This window comes from Melanotaenia boesemani, chromosome 23 (genome assembly GCF_017639745.1).
Source record: "Melanotaenia boesemani isolate fMelBoe1 chromosome 23, fMelBoe1.pri, whole genome shotgun sequence".
Lineage (NCBI taxonomy): Eukaryota > Metazoa > Chordata > Actinopteri > Atheriniformes > Melanotaeniidae > Melanotaenia > Melanotaenia boesemani.
Genome location: NC_055704.1, coordinates 4226963 through 4242134, shown reverse-complemented (window position 1 = coordinate 4242134; position 15172 = coordinate 4226963). Strand labels below are relative to the sequence as shown.

The window sequence follows — 15172 nt, the reverse complement described above, 5'->3', positions numbered from 1 at the left end:
AGGCCGGAGTTATTTTGTTATGATCGGCAGCTATGAATCCGAGCGAGTGGCCGTGACTTGTGGAGTCCCCCAGGGGTCAGTTCTTGCACCTCTTCTGTTCAACTTGTATATGCGCCCTTAGGGTCAAATATTACAGAACTATAGCATTAATTATCAAAGTTATGCTGATGATACCCAACTTTCTGTGTCTCTGTCACCAGATGACTGCAGTTTAATAGACTTATTGTGTCAGTGTCTGGAACAAATAAACACCTGGATGAAGGAGAATTTCCTACAATTAAATGAAGACAAAACTGAGATCATTTTGTTTCGTAGAAAGAGAAGAGGGTCAGCATTGGCAAACACCTGGAGACTTGGGCTCTTAAAATCACCGACCAAATTGGTAACCTTGGAGTATTGATAGACTCAGACGTGACTTTCAGCAGCCACATCAAAGCTGTCACTAAGAAGGTTTTTACCAGCTCAACAGATTTAAAAGTTTAGTCTCCCAGAAAGACCAAGAGAAACTAATCCATGCATTCATTTCCAGTAGGCTGGATTACTGTAATGGTCGTTGAACAGGACTTCCTAAAAAGAGCACTAAACATCTGCAGCTCATCCAAAATGCTGCTGCTAGAGTTTTAACCAGGACTAAGAGATCTGAATACATCACACCAGTTTTGAAATCTTTACACTGGCTTCCAGTCAGTCACAGAATAGATTTTAAAACCCTTCTGATTGTTTACAAATCCCAGAATGGTTTAGGCCCAGAATACATCTATGATATGTTAGAGAATATAAACCTAGCAGAGCTCTTAGATCCAAAGACTCTGGTCAACTAGTCCAAACCAGAGTCCAGACTAAACATGGAGAAGCAGCATTTAGCTGTTATGCTGCAAACAAGTGGAACAAACTGCCAGTGGCGATTAAACTTTCACCAAATGTAGATACTTTTAAATCCAGGTTAAAAACATTTATTTTCTCATGTGCCTATGCATGAAATCTGCAGGTTAACTTTTTTTTTTTTTTAACTTTAATCTTGCTTTTAATCATTTTAATGTAATTTATTTTATTGTGATTATGTGTTGATGCCTTTTACTATTTCTAAATATATGTAATGCCTTTATTTTATGTAAAGCACTTTGAATTGTCCTGTACATGAAATGTGCTATACAAATAAACTGCCTTGCCTTGCCTTACACACCTGATTCAAACAAATGGATCATTAACAGACTTGTGCAACTTGACAAGCATTGGAAATCAATTTTATTTGAATCAGGTATGTTGTAGTAGGGAATTATTCAATACCTAAAGGACACCGGCCCTTGAGGACCAGATTTGGAGATCCCTGCTCTAACTGGTTTAGCGCCTATGGAATTTCATTTTATCCATTTGACACAAACGTGGAAGGTAGCAACCGCTGGATGGCTACTGTCGAGTGTGACAATGGGATACCCACACATGATGCTTCTCCTCTGGGTTATGTACAGTGAGCACATGCCCACACGGTTATTTTAAAAAAGCCTAAAAGCTTGGACGCATCCCAGCCCATCCTCTACATATGACTAAAAATTGATTAGTTAGACATGTAAAGAAACTACTCACCTACAAGGACAAGGAAGGGTAAACAAAAAAAGCCCTACTCACCTGTCAATCTTTGGATTTGGTTGATGGCTACCCAAGCTTCTTTGTAGAATGTGGTCTGCTACAGCGCTGCATAAATTAAAAGAAAAAAAATATATATATATATATATATATATATATATATATATATGACCAAATATATATACAATTTTATGCTTGTTCATTTGTGACAGATCATATATGAAGTTACCTTGCCATTTTGTGGTTGACAGATTGATTAGCTGCAGTTCCACTTGCACCAGTAATCTATAAACCATTGCATTTAATGTCATGATTTTAAAGTACATAAACATACAATAACCCAAGAAAGACTATTCTTGTAAGCAATCCATACCCTTTTTGAACATTTTGAAATACCTTTGGACGCAGATACAGATTGGAGCGGCCCAGAGCATTTCTGTCTCTTATATCACTGTGTGTCTGCTCCACCAATGGCACAATCTGTCTCTGCCCGTCACTCTGCACAGATCAAACTCCTGTGGTATATCAGGAATGGATTTTCGCAGAGCCTGTAGAAATTCTTCCTGGTTGAGACCCAAAGGGACAACAACCCTACACGCAGGCGTGGCATCTGTGAATAATGTTAGTTACTGTATAACAGATTAGACAAAAAAAAAAATCACAATTGAAAAAACTGAGATATCTTAAAGTGATGGCTTACCCCTGTTAGATCGATACATGGTGAGTGTGAGAGTCCTTAAGACGGACACCTTGAATGTCACTTGCCGACTTAAGGCTCGCCAATGTCGGTGTTGCCGACCACGTCCAGCACCCACTTGTCAGAAAGCTTCAAAACTGTGAGTGCAGTAGAAAAAGCCAGTTTATTACATTGCTGTTTAAAAAATGGCCAGCCTCACTTGGTACACACAATTTAGGCAGTAGATTACCAAAGCAATGTTGAGATCATATTTATAAAATAGTTGTCCGACAACAAAAACTTTTGCCAGTGTTTAAAAGTATGAATAAAAAAGGACACTTCTGTAAAGGGTTACATAAGACTTAGTAGTACATACCTCTTTATCAGGGGACTGAATTAAATGAAAAGTCATTTGTTATTAATTACACACTGCTGCAGTACCCAGGCTTCTCAGTGTCTTACAAAACATTCACAAGAGGCAGGCTCCACTCATATCATCCTGTCACTCGGCAAGACTTGGCAGGATCAACATGGCGCGCTACTGAAAACAAACTAACGCCCCAAGCTAACAGAGAAAAGTTAAAATAATAATAATTTATATATATATATAAAAAAAGGGGTCGATATTCCAAACCACACTAACCCGGTCACTCTGGATCACAGCGAAGAAGATCTCACCAGCCTGATGAATTTCATTAAAGAAAGCTTCCAGCGGATCATGATGGGGAAGTCCAACGCTGCGACAACGAGCTCCAAAACTGGCTCCAAAAGGGTTCGCCTGGCGGATTCCCCTGAAGCGACCAGCCCAGTTTCTCCAACTGGCAACGATACGATGGATATCTTAATCTCCATCGATGGGAAGCTATCCAGTCTCGATGCCCGGCTCTCTCTGCTGGAAGTTCTTCACCGTGAGTTTCAATCCTTAAAAGAAAGTTTGGAATATAGCCAAAGCAGGTGGAAGCTCTTGCTACCGAGAACAAGGCCCTCAGAGATTCAGTGGAAAGCCTTACCCCCCATAAATCTACTCAGCTATTAGCAATCAGCTATTTGTAGTCATCAGCTAACTGTCTATTAGCTGTCTGCTAGCTGTTAGCCATCTGCTAGCTGTTAGCTGTTAAGATGAAACGCTTTACTCATAAAATCGATACTCCACAGAGCGGTATTTGAGGTGGAAGATTCTGAGTCTCTTCAGCTATTAGATGCCTGCTATCTGTTAGTGGTCAAATATCAGTTAGCCATCTTCAAGCTGTTAGGCGCCTGCTTGCTTTTAGCTGTTAAGTTGCAAAATGAGATTCACAAAGTAGATATGCAACAGAGCGATATTTGAGGTGGAAGAGTTTTCCTTTTCTGAATCTACTCAGCAATTAGATACCTGTTATCTGTATAGAATCTACTATCTGGTAGCCATCAGCTAGCTGTTAGTTTTCTGCTAACTATTAGCAATCTGCTAGCAGTTACCTGCTAACTAGCTGATTGGCACCTGCTAGCAGTTAGCCATCTGCTAGCTATTAAGATGCAAAGTGAGATTAACAACCAAGCTACGCCACAGAGCGGTATTTGAGGTGGAAGACTTTTCGCCTTCTGAATCTCCTCAGCTGTTAGCTGCCTGCTATCTGTAAGTTATCTACTATTTTGTAGCCATCAGCTAGCTGTTAGCAATGGGATAACTGTTTGTTAGCTGTCTGCTAGCTGTTAACAGCTAACAGCTAGCAGTTGGCTAAGATGCAAAGCGTTATTCATAAAGTCAATACTTCACAGAGCGGTTTTTGAGGTGACTTTTCCCCTTCTGAAACTACTCAGTTATTAGCTATCTGCTATCTGTAAGTCATCTATTATTTGTTAACCATCAGCTAGCTGTTAGCCACGTGCGAGCTGTTAGCCACCTGTGAGCTGTTAGCTATTAAGATGCAATGTGAGATTCACAAAGTAGATATACCACAGAATGGCCTTTGAGGTGGAAGATGTTTCCCCTTCTGAAACTACTCCGCTATAAGCTGTCTACTATCTGTAAGTCATCTATTATTTATTAGCCATCAGCTGTTTTTTAGCCACTTGCTAGCTGTCTCTTAGCTGTCTCCTTACTTACAACTGTTAGCTGTTAAGATGCAATGCGAGATTTGCAAAGTAGATATGCCACAGAATGATATATGAGGTGAAAAGTTAGCTGTCTGCTATTTGTAAGTCATCTATTATTTCTTAGCCATCAGCTAGCTGTTAGCCATCACCTATTTGTTAGCTATCTGCTCACATTTAGCTGTTCAAATGCAAAGCCGATACTCCACAAAGCGGTATTTGAGGTGGAAGACCCTTCTGAAATTCCTCAGCTGTTAGCTGCCTGCTATCTTTATGTCATCTACTATCTTTAAGCCATCAGCTAGCTTTTAGCCGTCAGCTAGCTGTTAGCCGTCAGCTAGTTGTTAAGATACAAACATGATTCATGAAGTCCATACTCAACAGAGGGGTATTTAAGGTGGAAGACTTTTCCCCTTCTGAATCTCCTCAGCTATAAGCTGCTTGCTATTTCTAAATCCTCTACTGTTAGCCATCAGCTAGTTGTTACCCTCCTGCCAGATGTTAGCTGTCTGCTAGCTATTAGTTGTTAAGATGCAAAGCGTGATTCATAATGTCGTTACTCAACAGAGCTGTACTTGAGGTGGAAGACTGTTCCCCTTCTGAATCTCTTCAGCTATTAGATGCCATCAACTAGCTGTTAGCGATCCGATAGCTTTCTATTAGCTGCCTGCTAGCTGTTAGCCATCTGCTAGCTGTTACCCACCTATTATCTATTAAGATGCACTGCCAGATTCGCAAAGTAGCTATGCCACAGAATGGTATTTGAAGTGGAAGACTTTTCCCTTTCTGAAACTACTCAGCTGTTAGCTGCCTGCTATCTGTAAGTCATCTGCTATTGTTTAGCCATCATCTAGCTATTAGGCATCAGCTAGGTGTTAGCTGTCTGCTAGCTGTTAGCCATGTGCTAGTTGTCAGCTGTTAAGATGCAATGCCAGATTCGCAAAGTAGCTATGCCACAGAATGGTATTTGAAGTGGAAGACTTTTCCCTTTCTGAAACTACTCAGCTGTTAACTGCCTACTATCTGTAAGTCATCTATTATTTGTTAGCCATCATCTAGCTATTAGGCATCAGCTAGGTGTTAGCTGTCTGCTAGCTGTTAGCCATCTGCAAGCTGTTAGCCATCTGTTAGTTGTCAGCTGTTAAGATGCAATGCCAGATTCACAAAGTAGATATGCCACAAAATGGTATTTGAGGTGGAAATTAGCTGTCTACTATCTGTAAGTCATCTAGTATTTGTTATCCATCAGCTAGCTGTTAGCTGTTAAGATGCAAAGCGAGATTCTCAAAGAAGATGCAAAGAACACCGATCTATACTTGAGGTGGAAGACTTTTCCCCTTCTGAATCTCCTCAGCTGTTAGCTGCCTGCTATCTGTAAGTCATCTGCTATTGTTTAGCCATCAGCTAGTTGTTAGCTGTGTGTTAGCCATCTGCTAGCTGTTAGCCATCTGCTAGCTGTTAAAATGCAATGTGAGATTCACAAAGTAGATATGTCGCAGAATGGTATTTCAGGTAGAAAATTAGCTGTGTGCTGTCTGGAAGTCATCTATCATTTGTTAGCCATCAGCTAGTTGTCAGCTGTCTGCTAGCTGTTAGTTGTTAAGATGCAAAGCTTGATTCATAAAGTCGATACTCTACAGAGCAGTATTTGAGGTGGAAGACTGTTCCCCTTCTGAATCTCCTCAGCTATTAGCTGCCTGCTATCTCTTAGTGGTTTTAGATGGAATAGAGGCCTACGGCAGCTCCTGCTGCTCACTGAGAGGAGAAAGCTATACAAGCTTTCACGTCAGTGACGCAAAAGGACTGAGCAACGTAAATTTTAAAACATAATACTCTGGGAGGGAGACATACTGAGTATATACGGGTAGGCAATGTTTCACCTGCCTAAGCTTTTATCGTTGGGGTGGTAGCCGAAAGATTGTTTGGTACAGTTCCTCACATTATCATTTTTATATTTTTCATTTTATATTTTTCATTTCGTTAGTTGAGTCAGTTGGAAATAATTACATATGCTATACTAATATACTGTATAATAATATACATATTAATACTAGTTGAATAATATTAGTGATTTTATGCATGTAACACAGTAACATCTAACTGTACAAATGTGGAATAACTAAACGAATTCTTGGCTAAATTAGCAAGATCAGCACTAATATGTATGTTTTTCAATTTCTTACTTTAACCTAATCTAAAATATATTGTTATAATCATGACAGTTTTTAATTATTGTTAACTAATTCCTAGAGTAAATTGTTTGTGCTTGTAATTTGTGATCTTACGATCTGATCGGTGTACTTCCAGGCAGTTCATTCTTTCCTTCAAAGTAAAAATAAAAGAACAGAAACACCACTTGTTTTTCCTATGTTTCCTTTCCTAAACCTAAACGAGAAATAAGGTAACAGTTCACAGTTCAAAATCCATGAGTGTCGCAGTTTTCCAAAATCGTTGGTGAAAAAGCTCTGAAACAAAGCAAGTGTTTTCTCTTGGTCTGGTGTCTGACTGAAATGGAACTCTGTACTATAGAACAGAGGTCCCCAACCCTGGTCCTCAAGGCCCAATATCCTGAAGATCTTAGATGTCTCCCTGCTGCAACACACCTGATTCAAATTAAATGGTTCTGTGACAAGCTCTGCACAAATCTGCTAATGAGCCATTCATTTGAATCAGGTGTGCTGCAACAGGGAGACATCGAAGACCTGCAGGATAGTGGGCCTTGAGGACCAGGGTTGGGGACCACTGCTATAGAACACACGGTCACATGCTCTTGGAATGTTCCGTTGCCATAGAGAATTATGATGTCATTTAAACATGCAAATTAGATTATCCCTTTGATATTAAGAAAAAAGGAATTCTTGTTACTTAAATTAATTTACTTTTTATACTTTTTTAAACACACACATTTAAACACTAAATGTAACACCAAGTGTTTAAATTTAAATTTAAGAATTATGTAAACCAGGACTGATGAGATCATTAACTATATTCTTAGCAATAATTATAAAATAAAGATGCAAACTCATGAGCCAAATAACATTAACTTTAGGCTACTGAAACCTTTGTGTCCGTCCCAAAATGTGCTGAAAACAGGGTCATCGTTAGAGTTAAATGATAGTCTGAATTGAGGACAGGCTGATTAGATAAACCATGAATGAGACTAAAGTTTCCACCTGCATCCCCAGCCATTGATCCAGGAGTATTAGCTAATTATAGACTGTTACGTCCCCCTTTTGTCCAGGGGTCAATAGGACTGTAACACAGATGGAGCTGGACCAAGGATAAATAAAATACAATGATCTTTATTAATAATCAAAACAGAAATCAATCAATCCTTATCCGGCTATGGTTTAAACTACAAAATAAAATAAACAAACTAAAAAAGTGTCCCTTTCGGGTTTAACAATTACCTTTACCACTAACAATTAGCAAACAAACCATAAATTTCCCCAAAACGGGCTACATGCTCACAGGCGGAATACTGATAAACAAAACAAATCCAAGCTCCTAATAAACCAAACACAAAAGTCTCCTTCTTTCAGGCAGGGACAGTACTCAAACTCAGAACTCAAAAGCAGTTACCTTTACACCAAATCTCCAAAAGTCCACACACAGGGAATGTCTCTAAACCACACAAGAAGTAATCTCTCTCAGGCTGGTAAGCATGTGTCCCACAGTCCACAGCTGCAATGAATGATGGTGATGATGCGGTTTTAAAGGAGGCCTCTCCTCCGGATTGGGTACCCTGTCAGGGAGTGAAGCGTAGGGTGGCCAATCATGACGCAAGGGAGGCGGGTGCTGGTTAGTCTTCACAGCCACTTGTTCTCCAGCATATCCTGTAACTCCACTACCTCCCGGCTGATAAGCTGGCGGGCGTAACAATAGACCTATATCCAACCTCCCCTTTAAGTCTAAAATTCTTGAGAAAATAGGTTCAACTAAATGATGTTCCCATTTGAGTAATAACAATCTGAAGAGTTTCAGTCCGGATTTAGAGCTGATGATAGCCCAGAGACAGACCTGGTGAAGGTTACCAGTGAGTCCCCTGGGGACTCCTGTGGGGGGGTACTCCGGGAGTATGGAGTGCCGGACCCCCTCTTACGAGCTGTGAGGTGTCCTATGATGATCTGGTTCTCTTGGCTTCATTGCACCGTGATCTTCAGCTCTCACTGGAGCAATTTGCAGCCGAGTGTGAAGCGGCAAGGATGAGAATCAGCACCTCCAAATCCGAGACCATGGTGCTCAGCCAGAAAAGGGTGGATTGCCTCCTCCGGGTCAGCAATGAGGTCCTGTCCCAAGTGGAGGACTTCACGTATCTCTGGGTTTTCCTGCTTAGGCAGCTGCGCCTGCGACACCTGACTCCAGATAAGAGGCAGACATTGGATGGATGGATGGATGAATTTATTGGATGGTTACGACATAAATTCAGCAAGAACATCCAGATATCTGGCAACAAGTGATCCCAAACTGACCAATCACAAGGGAGTACCTTCGTGTAACCATCTGCATAGTATGGGTGCACATCAGGTCTGGAAGTGATGCATGTCAAACCTCTGCGGAGCTATGCAGCACCTACGGCGGTTACGCAGACGCCGTGCGACCATAAATCCGCCTTTACACTGCTGACATAGACCTTCACATGTTTGTTTTCTTTAATAAATTTAGGTTTTTCTAAAACACCACCTTATGCCTGCCTCCCCTGTTTGGTGTTTGAGCCGGGCTGTAACATTACTTCCAGGATGGAATATTGCAATTGCGTTCTGTCCCAAATACACCCTGAAGTCTCCAGCAGCCAGGGTCATAAAAACTAGCAGGAGCTCATCTTTCTCCAGTTTTAGCCCCTCTTCATCAGTTTCCTGTTAAATTCAGGATAGAATGTAAAATTCTTCTCTTCACATATAAAGCTCTCCATGACCAGACTCCATTGTATATCAAAGATCTCATAGTGCCACATATTCCCAGCAGAGCACTTTGTTCTCAGAATGCAGGTCTACTTGTGGTTCCCAGAGTCTCTAAGAGTCCAATGGGAGGCAGAGCCTTCGGCTATCAGGCCCCACTCTTATGGAACCAGCTCCCATCCTCCCATCCAGACTTTTCATTTTAATTTATGTACTTTTCAGTATCATTTTAATTTATAATTATTTAACAGTTATTGTTATAGTGGCACTAAATGTAGTAGAATCAGTTCCCATTTGTGCTTTTTATCATTGAGAAAACTTATCTCTCGAGATATTAGCATATTAATTGAATATTGAATATTAACGTGTGTGTGTTTGTTCATTTACCAAATCCCACGATAACTTAAAGAACATAATGTGTTCTTTAAGTTATCATATTTGGCTTAAAGTCATTAGCTAGCTTCAGTGAAGTAGCAGCAGGCTGATACTTTCAGAAAAACCGATCCAGTGATAACATGAAGAAAGGAGCATGTTCTGATTATTCAACATTTTATCCATTGTGAATTGTTCATTGTGTTCTGTTCTCTACTGCTCAAAGTTCCCCGATCTCCGATCTCCTCAGAACTTTGATAGTGGCTGCAGGCTTATCCTTGTGAAGACGCAGATCTGGAATATAGACCTTATCTGGTCAGAGTGACCCCTACTTATCAACAGAAAGGTATAAAACTTTTGTCCTGACTATGACCTGGCAGAGTCTCTCCTGACGTCGCACAAGTCAGGATGACCAATCTCATTACTTGCAAGTTATTGTCTTTGTTCATTTCCCTTTAATAAACTTTTTTTTTACACTTTTACTCATTGCAGACTCTTGTATTTTTCTAAGGTAATAGCGGATTGTACACAAATGTCTCACAGTTCACACATTTCCTTGATTTTATTTGGGACTGTTGGTGTCACCGTTTTCTGTTTTTGTGCGAACGGGAGGGTCAGAGATGCCGTGGAGGTACACTGTAAAAAAAACTGTAAAAAACCGGTAAAAGTACTGGCAGCAAAGTTTCCAAACGAAAACCGTAAAATTACAGTAAATAACCGTATCACAGAACTACATACAAAAACTGTAAAAATACAGGAGTAGGTTTTACAGTAAAAAATACTTAAAATACAGTATAACCATAGTTGATAAATGCCCATTATACTTAAAAATAACATATATATTATGTTCAAACACATTAAAATTTTACGGTACAAATTATATATTTTAGGAAATAGCCATGTTTATCTAGAGTAATTTCATGTTAAAATACTATTTTCCCATATACAATAACAAGGTTATAATGTATAAAAACAAACAGTTCATTAAACTAAAGATAAATGTCTGCAAATTTATAGTATTAATCTGTCATTTTAGGGAATGGTAGATTAAAAAAAACAACCATTAAACAGTGGAAAAACAAGATAAATATATTACAATACATCAAAAATGGCTACATTTAAGGCCAAGCCCTGTAAATTAAGCATATTTAGTAGTAATTTCCTGAAACTGTCATATCCATCTACTGACTTGCTGTGTAATTGTGGTCTCCCCAAGTAAAAACAAAAAAAACAAAAAAACAATGGCACAATGTATAAAGAAAATGTGTACATTTTATTCAAATAGGAATTTCTGCACATTTACAGTATTAGTTATTTTAAAGAATTGGACAATGGAACACACCACAATGCATTAACATATATATTAAAAGATACATCTGCAAATTTAGGGTACTAAACATTCATTTTTGAAAAACTGAACAAATTTCATTAAAAATTGTCATTTGACAGAACAACAAGGATAGTAAGTCATTACACATCAAGACAGTTAAGACTGACTTGTTTTATAGGAAAAGAAAAAATAAATAGGAATATTTCCATATCTTTAACCATGGGCCCATATAACGTGTATTCAGTCATGATCCCTAATCATAGAAACCACATAGCTCCCTGCTCCACCCATCCAGTTGTTGTGGAAATTTCATATTATTCCCTTTTACTATATTGTGTCTACTGATCACTCTCAGGGTAAACAGCTTGTTTAAGTTCTTGGTAATTAAGTTTAATACTGAGTAGCCTGTTGCTATCGTAAGTTGATGCATTCCTTAGAGCAGTTCACACTGACCTGTGTGACTTATCTGATACCAGCCAGGCGCCTCAGGATGACCCAGCAGGGCATCCTGCCTTAATGTCACTGGGGTTGTTTATGTGCTCAATAAGTGTCTAATCCTGTGTGAGGAACAGACAGTCTCTTTGTTTTTATCTTACAAGATATATGATGTGCTGTGACGTGGTCATTCTGCTTAAAAGATGCTGCATGTATGTTTCTTATCAGATTCTCTTCAGATCTCTGTGCTGTCAGATCTCTGAACAGTCTCTCAGATTGCAATCCTATTCTTTCTATTCTTCCTATTCTTTCTATTCTTTGTATTTTAATTCTGTGCTCAATAAACTTGTAATCATTCTTCACTTCGGAACCAGACTCCTCATTCCTTGACAGAGTAACTTTTTTGCCTCAACACAGTAACTCTGGAAAGTTCCCTCCTGTTCTACTGCATGGACATAAGCAACAATCTATTATAAACATCAAAACCTGACACCTGGAGACCAAAGAAAAATTGCAAACCTGTGACTTTTCATTTGTGAATACCATGAAGTTAAAATACTTACATGATAAGGTATAAAAATGCATATTTCTTGCGGCGGATAGATGGACCATTAGATACTAACAGAAAAGCATAGCAGATTTTGCTCTTTTCACAGGCCATGTTTACAATCAGTAAACACTACAAAAATGTTATCCTACTGATATTCATAACTTTTATGTCCAAACTGCAAGACCAAAATATTGTTCAGCTTCTTCTTCAGTAGTTGCTCCTGTACTCTACAAGTAAGTTACATTGACTATACCTCTACAATTGCAGGGCAAAACTGGAAACAAAAACTCAGAGAATTCTGTTAAAATTATCCAACTACAAACTATTTTCATCTATAAGTAACATCAGCATGAGAACTACCTATAAAGACAGAAACCATCTTTTGAAAAAAAAGGTATGTCTACTTGGAGTTTTTCTTAGTGTTCAACCAGAACACAGCCACCAGGAGGTGATTAAGATGTTTTGGCTTCATTTGGGGAGCTGTCATGGTGTCCATCATACTGTGTTACTGTTTGCTAAACCACATCTAAGCAGAGCTAAATGTCTCTGATGGATTAATCTGTGTGGTTGGGTCAGGTAGGAAAGTATAAATTGTTGTCAGATAGGATTTAACTGCATTTTTGTCATTTTGAACCAAAAAAATGAAAAAACAAGAGAACCGCACGTTTTCTAAGTTTTCATTTGGGTTGGAGGAAACCAAAAACGAGTAAACAAATTTCAAAATAAAGGCTGAAATTGTTTATGTACATTTCATTTTGTGGTTTTACTGTAATTGTTTAATAGATGAATACGGACTGTCACATGACCAGGAAGTAAAAGTGTCAGAATAAAAGCTCTAGATAGATAGATAGATAGATAGATAGATAGATAGATAGATAGATAGATAGATAGATAGATAGCACTTATCTAAACAAGGTTACCAAGTGCTTTACAGAGTACAGACAAAACCAGCTAGGCAACAAACATGTGTTCCATTGTACAACATGAAACATTGGTACAACAAGATATAAAAAACATGAATGAATTCTTACAAATTAAAGTAAGAACAAATTAAAGTAAGAACAAGTAAGAACAAAACAGGTCAATCACAGCAGCATGAGATACATGTAATACATACAGATACATGTAAACATACTTACAAGTTATTTTATGTGAGAGAGGAGACATTTAAATGTATGCTTGTGATGATTTTGGATTTTATTTCTTGTGCTGTAGTTACTCATTTCCGCCACCAGATGGAGTATCCCCTGAAGTGAGCGCTTGTTGTGGTAATTTTAGTTCCCAATTATTCACTGTAAAGGTTGTCATATGTACGTGGTTGAAGTTTATCAAGAACATCCATGTTAATCCTTTTATATATATATTCATATAATCCAAAATCATCACAAGCATACATTTAAATGTGTCCTTTCTCACACAAAATAACTGGTAAGTATATTTACATGTATCTGTCTATCTTGAGCTTTATCCCTCAGAGCCCCTGAGTTCTGGACCTTGTTGCCAGAAGACGTCAGGCAGACAAATTTGCTACCAGTTTTTATATCCATGCGTAAAACTTACAGTAACTCTATGGGCAGGCCTTTGCAGTTATGTCATGCTACTGTAATTGACCTAATTTGTTCTTACTTTAATTTGTATTTATTCATTCAGGTTTTTTATACCTTGTTGTACCAATGTTTCATGCTGTGCAATGGAACACTTGTTATTTGCCTATGTTTTCAAATTGGTCTTCGCCCTTCCCTTTACATGACTATAGATAACCCAGCGTTTTTAGAATTCTCCACTCGTAACCAGTTTTCGAAAGGCTGCGTTCTTGCCCCAACCCCTGTTCACATGTAAATGAGAGTCCAGATCGCCAACAAAAACCTTCATTTTGCTGAAAAACGTTTTGTAAAGTGCCTCTTGAGCTTTTACTTCCTGGTCATGTGACAGTACTTGTTCATTTATTAGCTACTAGACCCCGCTCCACAATTATGAAGCACAGGAGCAACTTATGAAGACAATCAACAATATTTGAACTTAAATTGTGGCCATTAAACTTTGTAATTATTTCTTGCAAATTAAACAAACATAAAAGAACATTGTAGGATACATTCATTGTGGGCAATACATACTGTGCGAGAAAAACTGTTATCTGATCATTTCAAACTGCCTGTTTACTTGCTTGATGCTGGGGCCTCCTGAAATACCTCTGATTGTCCATCTATGGAGAAAAAAGGTATTTGTTTAGATAATCCATGTTAACCTTTTGGCATTTACAGACAAACATTCATGAGAAACTGAAGATTTTATTTGTACTTTGAGTTGCTTTTGTCTTATCAGACATTAGGACTGGGCGATAATTTGATAATATACAGTATATTGATCGATAGGAGTGTGTACGATAGAAAAAAAGAGGGACTCAATAGAAAATTCAATAGAAAAAAAACCAGTCACTTCATTTTTCATTATAGCCTATCATGTAGCTCAATACTACAGGCGTAATGTCACCAAGTCCCGCACCTCTCAAACCACAACAAAGAGCACGTGTATTGTAGGAAAAGCGCAGCAAAGAGAGGCGGAAGAAAGTGCCTCGGAGAAAGCTGCATTTACCCTACATTGACTGGCGGCCCACCATGGCTATATTGTCACACCTTCAAAATGCAGAACATAAAATGATTTAACGTGAACGTCAACATTTCTTAAAGGACGCTGTGCAGCACAACCACTGTACTCAGCTGTCATCTGCTGTGCACGTGAACACGGCGCGTAGAGCAACAGGGCAGAGGCTGAGCAGCAAGAGAGCATTGGTGTGGAGTCTGGAGAGAGGAAAGGTAACGGCTGATAAATTAGCTTAGAGTTTGCAAGTTGAATATATAATCCAATAAATATATTGATCAAGGTTCTGATTACACTGGCGCTTTCAGAGGAGCCTTTCTTTGAGGTCTGTAGAGCGACTATACGAGTCACATATATACACATATATATTAGTAGATAGTAGCATGATTGAAAAAATGATTACTGCCAAAAACATTCTGCTACTATCAGCTGATACAATCAGAAAAATAACACCTGAACAACTACTCATACCATAAAAATAAAAATCCGAATTCGTCATTATTTCACTGACGGAAGCAGATTTCAAGAATGTACATGCTTGGATGTACATGACTTCATGAATGTACACGCCTGGATGTACATGACTTCATGAATGTACACGCCTGGATGTACATGACTTCATGAATGTACATGCTTGGATGTACATGACTTCATGA

The 15172-nt window shown here is 38.7% G+C and overlaps 1 long non-coding RNA gene across 1 annotated transcript; it reads right to left on the bottom strand.

Annotated features, from left to right (window-relative positions):
• Positions 1 to 238: 238 nt before the first annotated feature.
• On the bottom strand, positions 239 to 13258 carry LOC121634910. The gene is made up of 3 exons (XR_006009322.1): positions 12982 to 13258; positions 7750 to 7751; positions 239 to 252 (listed from the first exon to the last, which is right to left on the bottom strand). It is a non-coding gene; the product is annotated as an uncharacterized LOC121634910 (long non-coding RNA).
• Between the last annotated feature and the right edge of the window lie 1914 nt (positions 13259 to 15172).